This window comes from Eublepharis macularius, chromosome 1, assembly GCF_028583425.1.
Source record: "Eublepharis macularius isolate TG4126 chromosome 1, MPM_Emac_v1.0, whole genome shotgun sequence".
Lineage (NCBI taxonomy): Eukaryota > Metazoa > Chordata > Lepidosauria > Squamata > Eublepharidae > Eublepharis > Eublepharis macularius.
The window spans coordinates 228030704-228051606 of NC_072790.1; the positions used below are offsets into that span (position 1 = coordinate 228030704).

Consider the following 20903-nt stretch of genomic DNA (forward strand, 5'->3'; position numbering starts at 1 on the left):
TTCTTGAAGAATTTTGATTTCCTGATGTATTTTCTTTTTCCCTGGTCTCTTTTTTAACTGTGCTTCTTTGGCCTTTATTTTCTCCTCAATCTCTTGTCTTTTCTCCTCTTTCTTTTTCCTTGCTCTGCCATTTAAGTCCATTAGTATGCCCCTTACAACCGCCTTGTACGCGTCCCAAACTTTACTGGTTGGTACTTCTTTATTCACGTTGTATTGTATAAAAAACTTTGTCTCTCTTCTCAGTATTTCCATATTCTCACTTTCCTGTAACAAGTCCTCATTTATTCTCCAGGCTTTCCTTTTTCTCCTTTTTCCAAATTTCCACATAATTGGATTGTGATCTGAGCCTACCATCGGCATTATTTCTACCTCCTTAGTCCATAACGCTAAGTCCTTTGAGGCCCAGATCATATCAATTCTTGATAATGTAAGATGCCTTGCAGAATAAAAAGTAAACTGTTTGGTTTTAGGATATTCTCTCCTCCATACGTCTTCGAGAGTCTCTTGTTGAATCAACTCAAAAAAAAGCTTTGGCAATAGTCCTCTTTTCTTTTGTGCTGTTGTAGTCTTTTTGTCTAGTTCCAAATCTGTCACTCCATTGAAGTCTCCAGCAAGAATTATCTGGTCATATCCAAGATCGTCTAAGTGCTTCCTTAAATCCTCAAAGAAGCTTTCCTTTGCACCGTTAGGTGCATAAAGTCCGACTACCAACACTCTCTTTAAGTTCCAATTACATTCCACTGCTACAAATCTAGCTTCAACATCTCTCATAACAAATTTTGGCTGCAGCTCCTCTTTTATGTACAACACCACTCCTCTTTTTTTCGTGTTTGAGGCCGCTACAAATTCTTTGCCCAATTTTCCAGATTTTAAATATTTTACATCCTGTTTTCTAATATGGGTCTCCTGCAAACAAACAATATCACATTTTTGTTTTAGTAGCCAATGAAAAATATTTTTCCTCTTATTCGGTGAGTTTAGTCCATTTACATTCCAAGATAATACTTTACACTCCATATTCATGGTTTTGTTGGTAAGTCTTTTTCATTGTCCTTGATAAATCTCTCCATCTCCCGCTCAGATCTGATGCGTTTTTTTGCCCCTCCAAACTCAAAGGACACTCCTTCCGGTAACTCCCATCTGTATCTAATATTCATGTCCTTCAAAGTCTGAATTAGCACTCTATATTTTTTCCTGTCCAGTAACACTGATCTGGGCAGTTCCTTCATTATGATAATCGTCTTGCCATCAATCTCCAATGGATCTTGAAATTGTTTTGTCACAATCCTCTCTTTCATGTTTCTAGTTGTAAACTGCACAATCACATCCCTTGGCAGTTTCCTCTGGGTTGCAATTCTCGAGTTCACACGGTACGCCACATCTAGGATAGCCACAATTTCCTCCTCCTCCTTCCCCAGGTAATCAGCCAACACCTCAGTCATCTGTTCTTGCGCTGACTTCCCTTCCACCTCTGGCAGACCACGAAAACGAAGCTGCTTCTCCATGTGTTTAGTTTCTGCAACTGACATCCTCCCCTTCACCAGTCTCATCTCTGTTTGTTGCGTGTCTATTAAATTCTCCATCGCGTCTTCTACTGTTTTAACTCTCTGCTGCGTTCCTTGTAATTCACTACTAATCGTTTCCACGCCTTTTTTCACTTCTGACAGCTCCGACTTTACTGTCTGTGTAACTTCTTTGACCTCTTTAATAAGCTCCAATTTCGTGTCCTTAAGTTCTTTCATCATGTCTATAAGTTTTTTGTCCAAATTTTCTATTGCCGATTGCCACTCTTTTTTCGACATCGTGGGGCTTGCTTTAGCTCGCTCCCACGAATCTGCTCTCTTCCTTAGCTCCGTGGCGTATATTTAAACGTTTTCCTTTTTTTCAAATGTCCCAATCTTTGCCAAAATTAATTTTTTTGTATCCAAAATGTCGGGCGTCTTTTCTCTATGGTTTCTCTATGTTATTGTAATCCAAGATGGCCTACTTCCTCTTCCGCTGAAGCCGCGACCCTTCCCCTTTCAAAAATGGCGATTCCCTACTTCCTGTCCGTCGGCAAGGGCCGCTTCCCTCCAGCCACTCTATTGTTGTTACGCACTTCCTGTCTCCCGTCTTCCCACAGCAGGTCTCGCGATGGTGTCTTTTTCCCACAGCTCCAAAACCACAGGTATTCAAAACAATAGTCCGATTCTTGCAATAACTTCTTTAAATTTAGTCTCTTTTAAAATACAACTCCTGCCGAGTCTTCACCTCCTTTTCACTAGTCTGTTGCAGTTTAAAAATCTACTTTCTTTCCTCTCTGTTTTTATCAATCTGTCCCGTTTCAAGAGATAGCGATCTTTACCTTCTCTTCAACTTTCTCGGGTTGTAATCGCTGTTTCGATCTTAAATTCTCCTCTCGACTTCCCTCCCCGATCGAAGCTTGGGTATGTAGGTCTTATGCCAGCCGAATTGGCCCCAAAACTGCCGCAGAGATTATAGCCGACCCGTCGCAAGGTGGGACCTCAAGGATCGGGGGGGAGACTCCTTGAGTAGAGCCCCCCCTCGTCCGAGATCTAGCTCACCCTAGGGTCTTGAGCGTTCTTTGCCTGCTCCCCGCCTGAGAGCAGTCGGCCGCGGGTTATTTTCACCCCTCCGGCCGGTTAAAACGGCAGTCCGGTCAGCTCCGCAAATGGAGCTGCGTTAGACCTCCATGAATCCCAAACCGGAAGTCCATCGGGGGGAGTGGTGTTAATGGACAGTGGTCAGATCCACAGATCCACAGCTGGTGAATGGCTGCACCTGTGAGTGCTGCTCATGGAGCCATCATTGCCAGATTGGTGAATGTTGCCGAGATCACAGCACAGTCTTGAGTGCCCGATTGGTGGATGTTGCCGAGGTCGCAGCACAGTCTTGAGTGAGCAAAAGACCTTTAATGGCCGAAGGTGGTAGAGGAGTAAAGGTATGTATCAGCATATGAGTGGAAAGGTATAGAGGGGCAAAGGTCATGAGGAACTTTGAAGGTAAGGTTGAGAAGTTTAACCTGGAATCCAAGAGCAGACAGGAATCCACTATAAGGATCAAAGGAGGGTTCTTGGCTGATCAACGAAAGAGGTGAATGAGGTGGGTGTGTTAGGCCAAGGAGAAGGTTGCCGTGGTCAGGTCAAAGGGGGAAGATGAATGAGAATTTTTGCTGAGGGAGCTGGAGTGGAAGAGCTGTTTTGTTTGCAGTGTTGTAAGGGAGGAGAGACGTGAACTGAGAACAGTTTCAATGTGGGAAGTGAATGAGAGAAAAGTCAAAACTGTCTCTTCTAGCAGATAGATAGTGACGTTGTCAGGAGACATGAAGGCAGGGCTTTTTTCAGCTGGAACACAGTGGAATGGAGTTCCGAAACCTCTTGAAAATGGTCACATGGCTGGTGGCCCCACCCCCTGATCTCCAGACAGAGGGGAGTTTAGATTGCCCTCCATGCTACTCAGTGGCATGGAGGGCAATCTAAACTCCCCTCTGTCTGGAGATCAGGGGGCAGGGCCACCAGCCATGTGACCATTTTCTCCGAGGGCAACCCACTGAGTTCCACAACCTCTTTTCCCAGGAAAAAGGCCCTGCATGAAGGGTATACCCAGAGTGCCTTGGAGGAAACTCAGCCCTGGATATATACTGCGGGAAATAGCAACAAGACACCCAGGCAGAAATATCTGATGTGACTGATGACTGGAGGGAGGAAGGAAGTTTTGGGGTAGGGAGGCAGAACAGGTTGTGATCTGCGTCCAGGGAATGCTGAACGCCAGGGAGAGAACAGCAAGGACAGATCGAGCTTTCCCTCCTGTGGAATAAATGAGTAGGAAGAGAACTAGCAGAGCTCAGGGTCATAGAAATCTAGGGAACAAAGGGAGACATGCAGGCTATAAGTGGAGGCATATAAATGAAGGGAGAGTGGTCAAGAGGGGACTTGAGGGCAGAATCGAGAGCATCTTACAGCAAATCCAGGCTTGGATGCTATTGGGAAGCAGGTTCCCCCCCACCCCCGGTTCTCACAGTGCCGTGGTGTTTCCTTGCACCTACTGTGTTTCCCCATCTTTCCTGCAACCTTTCCAAACTCTTTTTGTTGTGATGTTCTAGGAAAGATCACAGCAAAGTTGGGGTAGGACTAATGTGGATAGGAAAGTCCAGAGCTTTCAGTTCTACCTACATCAGTGCCAATTTCTCTTGCTCTAGTTTCCCATACTGGATTCCCTCCCCCTGCAACACACAGACTTTTTTTAAAAATGGTAATTGACATGCCAATATAATGTTATATTGTTAATCGTTTTTTCAAAAACCCTGAAAAAAGCCCTCGGTAGCATGAGAGGGGCAATGGTCACCACAAAGGACTGAAGTAGGGGGGAAAACCAGCATATGGAAGCAGTCCTTCCAATGCAGTGAATAACAACAACAACAGCAACATTCCATTTCTATACCACCCTTCAGGACAACTTAACCCCCACTCAGAGCGATTTACAAAGCATGTTGTTGTTATCCCCAAAACAATCACCCTGTGAAGTAGGTGGGGCTGAGAGAGCTCTGAGAGAGCAGTGATTGACCCAAAGTCCCCCAGCTGGCTTCAAGCAGAGGAGTGGGGAATCAAACTCAGCTCTCCAGATTAGAGTCCCGCTGCTCTTAACCACTACACCAAACTGGCTGTCTGAATCAAAAGCCACAGCAGCAATTAGGAAACCACAGAAAACCATTGCCACAACACCACAGAGATTGTGGTCAAAGGGTTTCAGATCCCATTCACAGGCCTTCCAGCCTGCCTTTCAGATTCAGGATGCCCCTTTAAGTGGTAAGTCCCCATTTTTGGTCATGGCAGGGCTCAGATAGACAACTGTCCATTCCCCAGCATTTCTGAGGTCACCTTAATCAGGAGTGCATCGGATATTCAGAATAACATAAGCCATCAAACCTAACTGGAAACTACACTTTGGGATCTATAATGTCTACCCTTGAATTTGATGGGGAGATCGGCTGGTTGGGGTTCCTTCCTTGCTGGTGAAAGAAATTTACTCTGCATGCCTTTATTCATTGTGTCAGAGCTGAACACTTGACTTTGATCATAGTTTCATGGGCTAAGCCCTGGTAAATCGCAGCTCAGATATGGTCTGCTCATGAAGCAGAATAATAAGGTGGCAGAGTGCCAGGATCGTAGAATGAATTGTACCATTTCTGACTTCAAGGGAGGGATTCCATTTTTCAAAGTCTGCATTTTTCAAAGTCCACTTCCATTAATAATTCCCTCTAAGTACAGAACAAATTCATCACACAGACAGAGCCTTTCTCTCCATTGTGGCATTTTTTTTTAATTTGCAGGGAGTTTTTTTAATGGGAGGGCATGAAGGATTTGATACTCCTACCCTGTGGTCTGAAGTGGCACAGTCCATTGGACCTCCTCAGCATTTTACTGTTTTCGGGACTAAGCATCCGCTCTCCTTTATCAGAAGACCACGGTGAAAGTTGTTGGCATGGTCCAAACTTGACTCATCTCAGGAGAATTTGGTGTTAACTGGCTGAGCAAGTGGGGTTTAACTCATATGCCATCCTGCTTGCTTGCAAATACCAGTGGACACTGAGAAACTGGAACAGAATCTGATGCACGCGTTCAGGACACCGTTCTGGGAGCCAAGAAGACATGATGCTGGACATACCATGAAAAAGTTTTCAAATACTCCCCATCCCTTTTTACAAAACTGGTGTGCAGAACCATGCTTGGACTTGGGATCCTGGTAAGGGGAGGAAAATTTAAAAATCAAATAAACTTAAACTTAACTTAAACCTCCACCCTGCCCTGTGCATGCATCATAGAAATCACAGGAGAAGCAAGAAGCACTTAGAGAATATGAGAAGTCTTTTGGTGCTACTGAAAAGTGAGAAGGAAGGATCAGGGGTGGAAACACTGCATGTCTAACAATGGTGAAGTTTTTGCTGTTTGGAAATACAGATGCACTCGCAGTGTTGCGTGGAGGGGGGACTGAGCGGTCAGCCTCACCCGAGATTCTGCAACACAAACTATGCTGGCCTCGATTCGGTTTCGTTTTCTCAGCCATGCCGGACGCTCCTCTCGGCTGGTCCGGGAGGAAACGACCGGGCACCCTGACCGGGCGGCTGATCTGCAAGGATTAGCCCCCAGGACTCCCAGGGAGGGAGCCAGGGTCCGGGACGCGGCGGGAAGAACTCCCCGAAATCAATGCGGGGAGGGAATTGCCCGTTTGTCCCTATGGAGGCCGGCAGATGTGCGCGGCGCCTCGAGTGCCGCCGGGCAACGAGAAACGGCAAGTAAAAGAAACAGGCGGAAGCCTGTAAACAAGCGAATCCCTTCTGTTCTACAAGCGTTTGTGAAGGAGAGGTTGATCTGAAGAAGACTCGCTCTTCCCCTTCGTGGAGTCCCAGAATTTTGTTGGCGCCCCCCCCCCCCAAAAATGGCAGCAAAGAAGCAAAGTCCCGCTCTCGGTAAGTCAATCTCGGCCACCTTGCAGAAAGGGGAGTCGCTCGAAGAATTGGTGCGCAGGGCGGTGGTGGAAGCCATAAAACCCTTTGTTGACAAGCTGAACGAAACTGATCAAAGGGTGGGCTTAATTGAAAGCGAGGTGAAAACCATTAAGGCAGCAGCGGGGGGGGCAGAAAAGTCTGCTCTGGAAAGTGCGTCACTTGTGAAGGCTACAAAAAAGGAGCTGAAGTTGGTGGAGAACCAACTGATCGGGCTACAAGTGGAACGAACGCAGACAATTTTGCGTCTCCAAAACGTGAAAGAGGAGGAAAATGAGGATCTGTGGGATTTGGTCTCGGAATTACTGGCGACACCCGCGAGGACGACTAAAGAAGAGGTTAAAAGCGCCATTTTGGAGGTCCGTCGGGCTTCTTCAAAATATGCAACAAAGCGACAGTTGCCTCGTGAGATCATTATTGACTTTTCAACTAAAAAGATTCGGGACATCATCCTATATAACTCATACAATGCGGATTTGGACTTTATGGGTTTGAAAGTCAAGATTTTGAAGGACGTTCCATTTCTAGTCCGGAAACGGCGTTTTAAATATAAAAAGTTTGCAGCTCTTCTGAGGGACCATGGAATAAAGTACAAATGGTTATTCCCGGAAGGAATATGGTTCAGATATAAAGATCAGGCCTATAAGATATTATCAGAAGATCAACTAAAGGATTTTGAGAATAAAAACCCAGAACTCTGCTGCACCAAGAACGAAGAAAAGGAGGAGCCGGAGGGGGGGGGGGAGGAGGAGAGCATTGCAACAGTAGTTGCACAGAGAGAATTGCGTCCGGGACCCAGAAGGGGGAGGAAAGTTTAATCAGAATTTGAAATGTTTATTCTCTGTATGATTAACCACTCCATCATTATTCTATGGAGCTATTTTTGTATTATGACAGTATGAAGGGAAACATTGAAGTGTAGTGTTTAGTGTTTGTAGTTCATTCCCCCCCCTTTTTCTTTTTCCACTCCCCTTTGTCCCTTCCCTCTTCCCTTTCCTTGTGATAGTCTGGTGTAGTGTTTTGTAGTTATGAAAAAATAAAAAAAAAAAAAAAAAAAAAAAAAAAAAAAAAAAACAAACTATGCTGGCCTCCCAGTCTCCTTTTCCCTGGCACCCACCCAGGCCTTTCTCTCCCCCAACCTCAGCCCAGCCCAACTCTTACTCAGCTGCCCCTCCTTTTTCTTCCTCTCCCTTCCAAAAACCGCGAAGGAGGGATTCCGATGCCCTGCGTCAGGTTTAAAGGGCGTTCTTTTAAAAATGCCTTTAAAAATCAGAGCCAAGGGGTGGGGGAAAGCCTCCTAGAACAGGATGAAATTTTCCTCCCAAATAAGGGAGAGTGGCATCCCTCACAAATCCTCCCCCAGAAGCCTCTGTGGGCTTAATATTTTCCACTGCAAAAATGTCCTGTGCTTAGGGAAAGGGTGGGGAGCGCAGAATAACTTGAGATGAAAAAGCAATGTGGATTACGAAGGGAAAAGGAATATAGTCGCACGCGAGCACACCACATATATCGGAGGCCAGAGCCTGGTTTGGACTGTAAACTCTCTCCTTACAATTCCTGTGGGACTGAAAGGCCTCTGCTAGTTCTTCTCAGGACCTTTGTCCATGCTGAAGAGGCAGACGGTGTGATGTAATTGCCATGTCAGACTACGATCTATGAAACCTAGGTTTAAATCCCTGCTCTGGAGGAAGACAGGGGAAACAGTTACTCCTTCTAAATCCAATGGGCCTGGAGGGTAACTTTGCTTAAGATTGCATTGTCCGTAAATTAGAGGTTTTGTATTTTTTCAGTAAATGGTTGAAAGGCAGCTATTTTTGGAAGCTAAGAGGATCTTATGATGTTGCATATCCCAGTTCTAAAACTGTTTACAGAAAAAGTTTCTTTTTAAAAGGTTGCTATCAAATGCTGCATTAGGAAAATGAGCCAAGAAGGTTGGGACTATGGGATGGTTGAGAGGAAAGTTTATGGGTCTGATCCAGGGAAAAGCCATTCTGTGGTATTTTTTTTAGGCTCTGGGAAAAGCACTTGCAGTGACCTTCCTTTGAGTCCATTGGCTTTGCACCATAATCTCTGCAGTGTATAGAGTAAGAGTGGTTTTGCAGTAGATTAGACAGGCCAGGAGGTAGCGCTCAAAGAACCTGCTTAGGCTAGGGTTGCCAGCTCCAAGTTGGGAAATTCCTGGAGATCTAGGGGGTGAAACCTGGAGAAACCTGGAGAAAGTGGGGTTTGGTGAGGGAAAGGACCTTGACATGGCATAATTCCATAGAGTCCACCCCCAAAGTAGCCATTTTCTCCAGGTGAACTGATCTCTGTGGCCTGGAGACTAGCTGTAATTCCGGGAGATCTCCAGCCACTACCTGGAGGCTGGCAACCCTAGCTTAGGCTCTGCTGAGCCATACAGAACTGGAGCAGCGACAGATTCCTCCAGGCATTGTCTCTAGCCAGCTCTTCTTTGGCCCTTTGGCCCTGGAGCGCCCCAGCTTGCCTGGTCCAATATTCTCAGGTCCGGCTTTGTGTCTGAGCCTGATCTGAGGGTTCCCTGGGGGGGGAGGGTAAAGGTCAGCCTCTGACCTGGCCCTCAGGACCCCCAAAGGAAGCCACAATGGTCCCTCCCCCTAAAAATATCTGGGGAAAGTGTGTGAAGGCTTGGAAAAAATTGGAGTCACAATAGACAGCAGAGCCATTTCTTAGCAAGTATCTCACCTATAAAACCAGTTCATCAAATCGCAGAGATTGGTTTACAGGTTTGACCTGTAGAATTCCACAGAATATTGCTGACAAAAAGCCAGCATTTTTTAAAAGATCAAAGAAGCTGTAGGAAGAGGGGAGATAATCAGGTTTCGACTTGGGAAGTATATTCTTTTCCATTTTTGTCTCCAGGAAAGAGGCAGCTCTTTAAGAAAACTGGCCTTCCCTCCAAGCCAAGTTTGGAAGGGGTGGAGTTCAGTCATGGTGTTTAAGACCTCAGTTGGGAGCCAGTCGTTGCTGGTACAATAAATATTGCCTCACACCAGCTCTGTTTTTCCAAGCTGTTCCTGGGAGCAACATGCTGCTTTAGACCTCAACGTCCTACCTGCCCTGTAACTAGACCATGACAATATCTAAAGCTGTCCAAGGTAAATACAGAGAATTGGGAAAATAATGTGTCATCCACCCTCCTCACCCCAAACTCTGGCTGCCTTTCTTCCAATTTTTTTTTGCCATCCCAGTGAATTGAGTGTGAGGGGCTTTCCACGGGACTGGGAGCAATGCTCGGAAAAAGCAAAAGCCTTGAGTGGAGGCTACAAGGAATGTGTGGATAGCAAGGGCTGTTAAGGACATGGACGGAGTCCGGCCCTACTTTGACGAACTTAAAAGATTCCTCCATGTGGAGCAGGACCTCATGGTGCCATGTGTAATGGGCCATGGTGTGTGCCCACTACCATTTTTGACCAGCATTGGAGAACGTGCTGAAACTATGATTCTGTGGAGTATAAATATTTAAATACACAAATATTCTTTTCCATTGATATTTTATGTGGAAATGTCTCCCCAATTTTTTGGTTGAGAGGCAGAATACACATTCTTAAATGCGTATATGTATAAAAATAATGACACAGTAGAATGCATTCAGCTATGGGATACTGTTGGTGCATGAGACCGAAGAAGAAGAGAATCAGATACATGTCGACTGGGCTAGAGAAATCAGCAGGCTTTCCACAGTATCCTAAACTGACTCACAATAGAGCAGCCAGCAGTGAGCACAGTCTATCCAACAGTGAAATCTTAAGAAGTGTTACTCCAGTCTAAGCCCATTGTAACTCTGCTTAGGATTTCACTGTAAGCAGTGAGACTTTCAGAAATCAAGGAACACAATCGTCCTTGAGTTGCCCAAGACTTAACTCTTTTCCACAATGAATGGCAATAGCAGGATTAAAGTGCTGGGGAAAAGAAGTGAAAATTAGAGTTGGACTTGGATAGACACATTACATACGTTGTATACAGATTTATATATATATTTACATGGGAACAAAAAGCCTGCTTGAGAAATGTCAGTGATGTGAACACATCCTAGCTCCGCTAGGGGATGGAGCTGCCATATTGAACAAAATAGCCTGGTATGTCATTTTTGGAATGCATGCTGGACGATGGGAAGAGGATTAAACATAACATTTAAATCTGTGTGATATCAGAAGAATTGGGGAGGAACGGATGGATTGTTGAGAACCTGCCCTGGGTGAAAAAAATAATTGGCTACAGCACCATTTTCATCAAATCTCCAGGAGTGAAACGGCAGGGTAGCCACTTCTGGGTTCTGCGAGCCTCATAACAGAGGCCTTTCCTCCACTTGCTATCTGGTGGATGGCTTCCCTGATCCATCTGGGAACTGTAGTAAACAAGCTAGAGGCTTGGGGCCAGAAAGACAGCCTTGCCTGCCTCTTAGCTGGCAAGCTTTTTTGGGAATGTAGACTCAGACCCAAGCTACAAGTGACGAATTACACTTGAATGGCAAGTGAACGGACTCATGTGTATTCTTCCCTGTTCACTTGAGCTCCACTTGATCACTATGTGGCCAGACTATGTCCACACAGACAAGACCCTTCTCAGAGCTTCCCTGTTGATACGTTTCTTTTGAAGGTGGGGTATATGTGTGCTTTTTAAATGAGCTTTCCATTAATTTTTCCTGATATTGCAGCCCCATCCTAAAACCTGGTTTAAAAGGGTTTAGGATGCCAGCCAGCCAAAAAATCAGAATGGGACTACTAATTCCCTTGGGCAGGGTATATGTGTTGTGTCTACCTCTCTTGAGTTATTAGAGCGCTGAGTTGTTTTAGCTGTGCCTATTCAAATTCTGCTATGGGCATTAATAACAACAACAACAACATTCGATTTATATACCGCCCTTCAGGACATCTTAATGCCCACTCAGAGCAGTTTACAAAGTATGTCATTATTATCCCCACAACAATAATCACCCTGTGAGGTGGGAGCTCTGGTAGAGCTGTGACTGACCCAAGGTCACCCAGCTGGCTTCAAGTGGAGGAGTGGGGAATCAAACCCGGCTCTCCAGATTAGAGTCCTGCGCTCTTAACCACTACACCAAACTGGCTCTCTAAAATTTCCAATGTTTGATTTTTTTTTCATATTATGACCTAATTTGAAACCTTGTAAAAATGGCTTATAAATAAATAAGCCCTGGACAGAGGAAACACCATCATGGCCCTTGGTGGTGCCCTTTGACTAGGCCGAAGAGCCGTCATCCTGCCTCAGAAAACCGCCCCCGGGCCAGAGGGGGCTGCTTGTGAGATAGGAGAAACGCCTTCTGTTCTCTGTCTGTTGAACCATCCAAACAATTTGGCTCACTCTAGGGAAGGAAACAGCTGCTGGGAATCTTTCCTGTTGGCTGAAACCCCTACTGAAGGACTTCAAAGGACTCTGAGTTCAGCACCACTTTGTCAAATAGGCAGGGAAAGAAAGGGCAGCATCCAGACTGTCACTGTAGGAACTGGGTCGGTTAAGGGAACTCTTATACCTCACTTCTGTCAGAGGCCTGGCTGCTGGCCAGTGTCTTCCCTTTTCATTGTTATTTATTATCCTCTCAACTCATCCCAAGTACTAAGAATGAACCCAAGAACCTTTCCCTCTTTGGCATCTATCTCACTGTCCTTGCAGTTACAGCTGTGTGACTTCATGGGTGGGATTTGATCCCAGTCCTGGACAGAGTTACCAACTTCAAGGTGGGGACCAGAATTCTCCTGGAATTACAACAGCTCTCCAGATTACAGTAATCAAATTCCCTGGAGAAACTAGAAGTTTCAGAGGGCGGCCTCTATGGTATACCATAGGAGCCTAGGAGAAATAGAAGTCCTAGAGTGACATATCCTTGCTGAGAATCTCCTGGAATTTTCCAAGCTGAAGTTGGCAGGCACCCTAGTTCCTGGACATGTGCAAAGACCAAGAAGAACAGAAGAGCAGCCCTGCTGGATCATACCAATGGTGGTCTTAGTCCAGGCTTCTCTTTCTCACAGTGGCTAACAAAATACCCCTCTCAAAGGCCTACAAGCAGGGCATGGATTGGAATCGCTACCATGGGTGAAAGTAACTGACGTTTCTTACTGGTATTGTCTCTTTCATGGGACACAGGGACTGAAGCAGAAGACAGGAAGTACCGTCTGTACCACCATTTTGGCCGCTTCCTTACCAGCACTTAATACGGGCTTGTGCGGTCTTATTTCCACCCCTTCCAACTGGTGTCCAAACTCAGCACCTACAATGCTGTAGATTCACAGATAGCATGCAAGTGTTGCCCTGGTAGCAGCTCATTCCCCAGAGTGAGGGGCTGATTACCTGCACAGATGTAACTTGGGACTATTTGATAAGTTAACCTTTTCTGGCCGCCACTCTCTGTGTTCTTCTACTTCACTTGAACAGATGAACAGACAGTCTGTCTTCAACGTAACTGGTTTTGCTGTGTCTGCCCTCAGTTAGCTTCCCTGAATCACAGGTTCCTTCCCCTACTTCTCCTGGTGTCCAGAATTAGTTCTATAGTATTAATGTGGGCTGAGTTCTCGCTAAGCTGATTGCATAGAATGTACCATTGCAGAGTGCAGGAAGCTCATAAGCAAATGTTTCTGCATGAAAAACAAAATTCCTTGCCCCTAGCAAACTGGCATGTCAGACAGCAAGAGGCCCCAGTAAGAGGCCCATTGAGAAAGGACAAAGTGCTGCAAGCTGGGACAGGAATATGGTTGCCAACCTCCGGATGGGGCCTGAAGATCTCCCAGAATTACAATTGATCTCTAGATGATAGAGATCAGTTCTGGGGTGGGGGGATGGCTGCTTTGGAGGGTGGACTCTGTGGCCTTATACAGAGCTGCGGTCCCTCCCCTCCCCAAGCTCTACCCCCAAATATCCAGGAATTTCCCATCTGGATTTGGCAATCCTATGGGAGGTGGGGGCACTGACTGCTGAGCGAGGCTGTGTTCCACAGGGCTCAACTGAGCTGCATCCTGTTCCAGGGATTAGCTCTGATATTTGGTGAAAAGGAACCAAATGCACGCCGAGTCCTTTTCTCTTGTCATCACCATCAAAAAGGGTGTGTGGAGCAGCTTCCGCACAGGGATTTTTGTGTGGGCAGATAGCATCCATATTTGGGGGGAGCTTCCATTGCACATGATGCTCTGGGCTCACGGGGTTGTGGTGTGGAATGGATGCAGGAGAAGCATCCGTGTGGACAATGAACCTGCGGCCAATCTGGGGCGGCGGCAGGGCTAAACTGCACTTAGAGATGAGCTCTGCATTCCCAGTTCTCCCCTCAACCATGGGGAGAAAAGGGGGCTTGCTGGGCTGTGGGGCTCCACAGTATGATTATTAGTGCACCAACTTTTCTACACTGATGTGAGGTGGGAGTGGGGACAACAGCAAGTGGCATGGGGGCAGGTCATGCAGACACCCTCTCCACCTGCCACCACGCCGAGATCTTGCTGCTGCCTTTTCCTGCACCTGTGTGGACTCAGTATGGGACAGCTCGCAGCTGCCCTCAGGCAAAATTCATCCCGAGAAACTCCTGCTCGGCTGAAGAAACTGTGGGACACTCTCTAGAGGAGGAGAGGAAAAAACAGCGGAGAGTGCCATCTGGTGGATTTGGACGGGGCTGGCTACAGCTGTGGAGAGGCTAAGGGCGTTTATGAGGATGGGCCATCTTCAAGATGAAGGGTAGACCAAACTTTTGAGTGGGTTCCCCCATTTTAGAAGACTTTTACTCATTCTCCGGTTTTGAAATATGTGGAAATTTTCCTCTAGGAGGATTTGGAATCGAAACAAACCCTTGCATTAGGTTGGGAACACCTTTCGGAGTCTATTCTGCCAAACCAGAAGCCGCCCCCCCCCAATACCCTTCTTCTTCCCTGCAGAACCAAACCCCTTCATAAAAAGCACCCCTCACCAACAGAGTTAGGTTGTGTAGCCTAAGCCCCAGGAGAAAGAAATTAAAGATGGGGGGGGGGGCAGAAGTGGCTGGTTGTGCTCTGGACATGCAGATTGGGTGCATCTGTTGACAAAACAAACAAACAAACAAACAAACAAAATCCTTCTCTCCAGCAAAGAATAAAATGCATTCTCAACAATACGCAGCCACCTTGAATTTGTTTTCAAATATCTAAATCTTGCAATTATTGATATTGCAATTATTGATACGGGTGGAATTAAGACTATAAAAATACTATGTAAAATATTGACTTTCACTAAAGCGATGGTCCTCTGCTTTAGCATGCATGTTTGGTTTTTCTTTTTGGCTTGCCTTTTTGCGTGTCCATAACATAGTCTCTGTCTCTCAGATCACTGAGATGTAGGAATTAAATTTGGTACACATGTTCAAGACATGTCTACATTTCAAGTTGGAATACTGGGCTCAGCTCCATCTTCCAAAGCTGATGTGATGGGAAATAGTAAATATAGTGTGATTACTGCATGAAGCCTGAGAGATGAGGACACAAATTGGCTTTGCTGATGATGGGCAGATGTTTCAACACCAGCTTGACTCCTGTATCTGTTCTTAAGGACTTAAAACACACTGTAATTCAGCTGCTCCTTTGCCCTTTGATAGGCCCCGATGGATCTTGGTGGAGGGAAGAGGACATAGTATAGCCTGTTCATGTCAGATCCCAGAAGCTAAGCAGGGTTGGTACTTGGATGGGGGACCACCAAGAGAGACTCTGCTTTTCACTTGCCTTGAAATTCCCTTGGCTGTGGTCAACCATAAGTTGCAACTTGATGGCATGTACATACATCATTTATCTTGATATCTGCATTTTAATTATGGCTTAAGCCTCATGCCCCTTTTGAAGGAGAGTGGCAAGAACCTGGAGTGGTTTGGGACATTATAATGGACTACAAGCAAGCTGTGCCGCATGGGCCCTGTAGCACCAGCATTCTCACACAGGCCACTGAGCTTGGACCCACCCTGTGGTGTGTGAAGAGGCAGCCGGCAATGCTGTGTCCATGGCCACTCTAGTTCTGGTCCGAGTCGGGTGGCACTGCGGCATCTCACCAGTATTAACGGGGCTTGGTTCAGCTGGCTCCTACATCCCACTGGGAACTTTCCTGGTCAAAGGCCCAGTCTTTCCCTAGCAAAGAAAAATCTGACCATAATTACTGTACGTGTTAAAAAGAAATAACTTGATGAGTTTGTGGTAAGATGAAGTTCTGCAAAGTGTCCTTTCAAATCCAGAGCAGAAAATTTGATATTCAGCCTTGGAAAATGCACACCCCGCCCCCAGCCATTTAAAGCCTTCTGTTTCCGCTTTTACCCCCCTCCCCTCCACTTACTGAGCAATGCCCCTTCTTCTTTAACCCCTTGTTTCCCAGACTGAAAGCTCCTTTGTGGCGGGCTTGGAGGTGGACATACTTGTGCCCTACAGAACTGACAGCCAGGATATTGCAGGGGGACTGGCTGTCAATTCATAGGTCATAGCTGTGTGCCCTCGATCTGAAGCAGAGACTGATCATCCAACTGCTACCCCCACCCTCGCCCAGTTCTTAGTATTGCTGGGCACAAAGCCCTCCTTGTGGGGTCCACGGGATGCCTCCCCCTGCCTCATCTCTTCTCTTTAGGAAAGACATAGCCAGAGACTGTCCTCTAACAACCCAGAGGAGTTAGTCGCGTTAGTCTGTAGTTGCAAAATAGTAAAAAGTCTAGTAGCACCTTTAAAAGTAACCAACTTTATTGTAGCATAAGCTTTTGAGAACCACAGCTCTCTTCGTCAGCATGCATCTGACAAAGACAGCTGTGGTTCTTGAAAGCTTATGCTACAATAAATAATAAGCTTTCGAGAACCACAACTCTCTTCATCAGTATGCATGCTGACAAAGAGTGCTGTGGTTCTGGAAAGCTTATACTACAATAAAGTTGGTTGGTCTTAAAGGTATTACTGGACATTTTACTATTTTCCTCTAACAATGGGGGCAGTGAATTGAGAAGAGGCTTCCAAATACCTTGCTCAAGCTCCAGGCATCTATTACCCCTTCGGCCAGCATCTTCTTCCACCTCTTTCCTCTCCAGGCAAAAATGCCTCCCTGTGAAAACCATCTTAATTAGATCTTTTCATCCTCTCAGCATCCATTTTAAGCTTCTAAGGCCTTACAATTAAGGCTTGCTGCCTCAACTAGCTTCCTGTCAAGCCCGTCTATAGCCACCTCCTGTTGTGTCTGTGGGCCTCAGGTTGGTTCCACATGCCTGAAATCAACTCCATCTGGGAATCAAGTCGTTCTCCTCCCACTGCCCTGTTCCTAAAAACCATAATCCAAGAGCCAGTGTGGTGTGGTGGCTCGTGTGTCGTCCTAGGGTCTGGTTCGAATCCTCACACTGCCATGGAAGCTTGCTGGCTGACCTTCGGCCAGTCACTGTCTCTCAGCTGAGCCTATCTAACGTGGTTGTTGTTGTGAAGATAAAATGGAGATACCAGGGCTTTTTTTCAGCTGGAACGCGGTGGAACGGCGCAGAGGGCAATCTAAACTCCCATCTGTCTGGAGATCAGGGGGCGGGGTCACCAGCCATGTGACCATTTTCTCCGAGGGCAACCCACTGAGTTCCACTACCTCTTTTCCCAGAAAAAAAGCCCTTCCCTGGACCTCCCCAGTCCCCAGTCTCATCGCCCGCATCCCCTCCTTCTCCCAAACATTCATAAAATTCATCTCAAGCTCTCAAAGGCTTCACCTTGGTCTCCTCCAACTGCAGGGGCTCTTGGGACAGACACTATTACTCACTTCCAGGTTCTGTCCAGCACCTAGAGCGCTGCTGTCATAGCCATATTTCTCCTTCCTTGGCCTGGTCTATCAGCAGACTCCTGTATGCTCTCCGACGCCTTTTAGGTGCCCATCCAAAATAACAGCCCCCCCACTGGAATGGTCTTATGCTTCCACATGGAGTTGCTGTTACAGCCGATAGGCACCCCATCCATCAGAGTGTGCCCCCACACGCCTATTCGGGCCTTCTGGAAGGTTGCCTTGCTTGTCTGTTCCACGCTGCAGAGATCTTTGTCCTGTGCCCACAGGGGAAATCAAGCCCCATGGCTTTTCTTGCTCTGGGAGAAATGCAAGCCATGATGACTGACCCACCAAGACTTGGATGTAGGGTTGCCAACCTCCAGGTGAGGCCTGGAGGTCTCCTGGAATTACCTCCAGCAAGATTCTCCAGCAAGATTCAAGTCCAGCAGCACCTTAAAGACCAACAAGACATTCAGGGCATAAGCTTTCAAAGAGGCAACACTCCCTTGGTCAGATAACAGATCTCCAAGCTACAGAGATCAGTTCCCCTAGAGAAAATGGCTTTGCTGGAAGGTGGACTCTATGGCATTATACCCTGCTGAAGTCCAAATTGCACCCATCCCAGGCTCCACTCCCCAAATTTCCAGGAATTTCCCAAACTAGAGCGGTGTGTGCAATACCCCAACAGTACAGAAGATGGGCAGTCTGGGGAAAGGGGAAACCAAAGTTACCTGGTGAGCTTTACAATGGCATTTTGCAGAGACTTCCGCAATCAGGGCAGAACAACCTGTTTCCCTGGGCCTGCAAGTGATGGATTCGAGCATGAGATTGTGGTTCCAATTCTTGCTCAAGGAAAGGCAAAAGGAGTTAATTGCTCTTGTCATTGAAGAATGGATGGGGCTATGCTGTAACAAGTCTCAACCCAGCCCCCACACCCTACATCCTAGTGATACCCATTTGAAACCAACAAACACAGTCAGAGACTTTCCCTCTGCCTACTGTGTATACACATACTGGAAAAGAGACTTGCAGGACTACAAAGCTTGCATAGCACAAGCGGATTTAACAAAAATATCCACATACCTGTTACTCATTTTCTTAAAGCACTAAAATCAGCCCCAAATTCATAGCAGCCACAAGCTCTCCATCCAAAGAGAAGCAGTCACCGCTTTGGCAGCCGCTGGGCACACACAGGAGAATTGCTTCTGCCCTCCTGGCAACTACAACAAGCAGCGCTAATAAATGGTAGCATGAAGGGACTCTGGACCTGCAAGCGCTGTGCCCTAGAGCACCTGGGGGCAGTGTAGAGGGCAATTGAGGCCTTTGCCTCAAGCAACAGTCTTTCATTGCGGATGGAAAAAAATGAACGCAAACAAGGAAGAGCTGATTGCTTTGTTCCGAAGAGGCCAGAGTTGCTGGTGGTCCAATCCTTGGGTAAAAGTCAGAGGACTACATTATCAACAAGAATTAATCCATACAAATAAATCTGGGGAAAGCAGCCCCCACTCCGTGAATTCTCCTTTCTCTCTTCCCCAGCCCCCAGCCCCCTGCCATGACCTGACCCAACAAAGCAAGCCTCCTGGAGCAGGAAGTCTTCTCTTTGCCATTTGTCTGCACAGTTGGGCCAGCTGTTGCTTCTTGTGGTTAGTGGACCAGCTAGCAGGTCCACTCCTGGGCATGGCCGTTGCCCTTCTGGGCTTGCTAACCTCCAGGTAGGGGCTGGAGTTCTCATAGAATTACAACTGATCTCCCGACTACAGAGATTAGTTCCTACCTGGAGAAAATGGCAGCTTTGGAGGGCAAATTGTATGCCATTATGTTCCTACAGAGCTCTTTCCACTCCCCAGACTCTGCCTTCCCCATCCACCACACCCAAATCTCCAGGCAGGGCGGGTGTCAGCAGCACATGGCGAGGTCTAGCAGCTGCCAGAGCCTGAGGCTTCTGGTGATGCTGCTGCTGACTGCCTACCCACCCACCCATCTCCTCTGATGCCTGCCTGCATTCACACCTTTCCCCTGCCTGCTTGTGAGTGCTTTACCACCTCTGCTCTCAGCTGCATATGCTACTTAGAACTGCTGGAGAAAGAAAGCATCAGCAGCATTCCTGACGGCCATGTCAGTTGCACTCCTAGCTGCACCCACCGCCCAGCATCATTGGGGAAAGGGCACGCAGGCAGTGTGGGCAGCTGTGGTTGCAGGTGGTGGGAGAGTTTGCAAGTGGGCAAAGGAAGGAGGCACTGGCAGATGGGGGCAGGTGGGCAGGAGGGCAAGAAGGGGAGCCCAGTAGTGGGCATAGGGGGCCTGACCACTCTCGGTCCAGGGAACTTGGAACCGGCCCTGTCTCCAGAAATTCCCCACACTGGAGTTGGCAACCATATTCCCAGCCCATCTTCGGGCCAAGATCTGAAAGATCTTGCTGGCTTGGTGGCAACAGGGCTTTGTGGAAGAAAAAGATACCTCCATCACTTAGGGAGGGCAGTAAGGGTGGCCCCAGAAGGTCACCCCACATTGCGAGGAAGGCAGCATCTCTGCTAAGGGTTCGCTGCCTTTCACACACTGCAGACCCCTCCAGGGGCAGGGCATGTTGCTGCCACCACTGCACTGGTCGACTGTTTCTGCCTCTCCCACTGGGAACACAGGCCTACCTTGATGCACTCAAGGACCACCGCTTCCTCCAGCAATGGGGCAGTCATCGAGTTCTTCCCCATGCACAGGGATGAAAATAATAAACGTCTCATCAGTAGTCTGCAGAAGAAGAGAAGTGTGATTTCAGCCGCTTTCTTGCTAGTACTCACTACTGGCCCGTACCAGCTTACTTTCACCCCTGCACACAAATGCCACTTGCCCTTTGGAGCATTAATTGGTACGTACACTAGGATGGGTGTGGGACAGACAAGGAGAAAACAGAGCCAGCTGCCTGGTCAAAGAGCAGCAAATAGGCCCAGAGACAAACTTTGCAGCTTCAGACTTCAGTGCCATCTAGGGTTGCCAATGTCCAGGTGAAAAAATAGCCCTGCCTCCCAAAGCCCACGATGCCAATAGTAACATGCCCAGTGCCAAGCAGAGAGACACAAGGGCTTCTAGGACAGAGCCTAAGCTGTGCCTCTCTGTCTTGGCTCCGAATTTATTTTTTACTTTCAGAACTCCTCTATACGGAATCCCTGGCTGCACAAACACAACCTGACACCATTTCCCTTTTTTACTGGAAAGGGGTGGTGGGGTGGGGATTGCTTCTGAGTGCATGGAGAGTTTCTCTCGGTAACTGCAGTCAGCACCCAGGTTATAATTAAGACAAAAGCTTTGCAAGCTCCCTGCTTTTGCAAATTCATTACTTCCCACCTAAGAAAAAAAATTGAAAAGAAGGACACAATACGAGGTCTGCTTCAACAGTCTAATTCAGCAGCTGCATCGAAGTCAGGTAATGTCTCATCATTCCAAATCAGCTGGACCCTCTAAATCACCCAGTAAACCACCTGGTAGCCAGGAGGGAGCGTCCCATAACTAGAGTGCTCTCTACCTGGTACGATCTGAACCTAGAAGCCAAGCCACCAGCAAGAGGAAGCTAGAGAAATGCATGGAAAGGAAAAGAGGGGCAGGGAAGGTGTCGGGAAATTCAGAAAGTATCTCACCTTAGCCGTGACCCTCTGGCCCAGCGGTG

The 20903-nt window shown here is 47.2% G+C and overlaps 1 long non-coding RNA gene across 1 annotated transcript; it reads right to left on the reverse strand.

Annotated features, from left to right (window-relative positions):
• Positions 1-10117: 10117 nt before the first annotated feature.
• LOC129338955 (uncharacterized) lies at positions 10118-18461 on the reverse strand. Its single transcript, XR_008597980.1, has 5 exons — positions 18329-18461; positions 17977-18046; positions 17657-17697; positions 16475-16555; positions 10118-15606 (listed from the first exon to the last, which is right to left on the reverse strand). It is a non-coding gene; the product is annotated as an uncharacterized LOC129338955 (long non-coding RNA).
• Positions 18462-20903: the final 2442 nt, after the last annotated feature.